The following is a 1,892-nucleotide window of genomic DNA, read 5'->3' as shown; positions in this document are numbered from 1 at the left end:
CGGGAGGCGGTTTGCACGCGATGACGATGGGCACGTCAAAAACGCGGAGTCTTGCCTACCACAGTATCGTTAGTCGTGGTTCCTTATTCTATGGTGCCACGATGCCACTCTGGGCATATGACTCTTGATGATGGTGAAAACCTTTTTATTTTAAAAATCAAATGCTGTCATCTAGGCCTTAGTCGTGCTCCCTCAACCTAAGCCCACTATGAGCGCGCTGGCTCCTGCACATGCTCCTGCACGCCAGTCTGGCTCACGCGACATGGAACCTCCTTATTCTTACACCGTACATGGATCACAAAAGCTGACTTGGCGTCGTATTTTGTAACAATCAATTTTCTTCTTTTAACCCTTTGTCATTGGCTAGGTCGCCGTCGCAACGCCGTAACGCAAAGTTGGTTCTTTATTCTATGGTAACGCCGTTAGCCAGTGGCGCACCGACGGGGGGGGATTCGGGGGTTGCATAGAGTTTCATATTATTTAGAAACTCTATGGGGGGTTGTAACCCCCCCCCCCCCCTGAGGCCGACTTAACCCCCCCTTTTGTTTAACCACTTTTCTTTCCTTACGCATTTGAGTACTGCAACTAAGATGTAAGACGCGCAATCGTCTGCACACTCGCAAAAAGCGCATTTTTTGACAATTTCCCGTGAAGAAATCGAAATTAGTGCTGTTTAGATGGTATTGGCAAACTGTCAACCCCCCCCCCTGGCAGAGATCCTGGGTGCGCTACTGCCGTTAGCACTCGGCGCTTGTGCAACCACAGAACACTTATCAAAAAGTAGCGCCAACTAAAACCCCTATATTTATAAAAGTAGCGCCATCCACTTCCCTCCTCCTCCGTTCCACTATCGCGCTCGGCGCGACCAGCGCGATCGAGGCGCGATATCGACAGTGGCGCCGCCTACGTCGGGCCTGCCGTGGCAGACGACAGATAACGCGCTACCAGAGGAAATCCGCGGAAAACTTTGATCGCGCCCTGCGGAGCAGTTCTTGAGGCGCAATTTTGCTTCGTCAGTCAGTAACTGGCCTTAATAATGCCGTTTTGGAAGTAGCAACGCGACGATGCGAGACGGCGCAAATACCAAGTGTGCAGCAAGCGTTTGCGCTCACAGGATGGTAAGCAAAAAAAAAAAAAAAAAGAAAAAAAAGAAAAAAAAAGAAAAAAAAACATTTTGCCCTCGCCTTGTCGATTGCGGCAACTTAAGGCGCGGCAGCATGCCATCACAACGAAGTTCTTGTCCCTAACACGTTTGATCCGTTTGTGCTTACAGCACTTTCGTCGCACAGGCCCGAGAATGGCGGTCGGAGCGCGCTGGAAAGAACAAAAATATATATATACAACAGCGCAACGCCTGCTTCCACGTGACACGGATTCGCCAATACGGGAGCGGAGGAGACTGGGGCGAGAGGAGGCGGCGAGGAGGAAACGCCGGGGTGAGCGTGGTGGCGGCAAGATCTAAGAATGGCGCTACTTTTTAGGTTTATCTGGTAGACCGTGGTTTGTACAGTTGCAGCACAGTTGGTGCACCGTGAGCTAACTCTATTTAATTTAGTCTTCCATTGTCAGGTCAACGGAAAATTAAATTGATTTTGGCAGTAACGGGGAGCCGTTATAAATACGGCCAGAGCTAGTTTACAGTACTCTATTAGTAGCAGGTTTTTTGTGGTCTACAAGCGCTACTCCCACAAACCAATGCAGACCTCGGCACGACGACATACTACACTGTAGCATAAGCGGTGTATTTTGCTATCTCAACGTCTCAACACACTCATTGTCGATAACAGTTGTTAAATACGCCGTGAATAGAGAACATGAGGACAACTCTTCTAAAAAAAGGAGGTTGTGCTTGCTTCTCTGAATAACGGAGATCTGTTGAAAAACCGCACCAC

This window comes from Dermacentor silvarum, chromosome 2 (assembly GCF_013339745.2).
Source record: "Dermacentor silvarum isolate Dsil-2018 chromosome 2, BIME_Dsil_1.4, whole genome shotgun sequence".
Lineage (NCBI taxonomy): Eukaryota > Metazoa > Arthropoda > Arachnida > Ixodida > Ixodidae > Dermacentor > Dermacentor silvarum.
The sequence above is the reverse complement of the archived record's forward strand: the minus strand, read 5'-3'. Positions refer to the sequence as shown.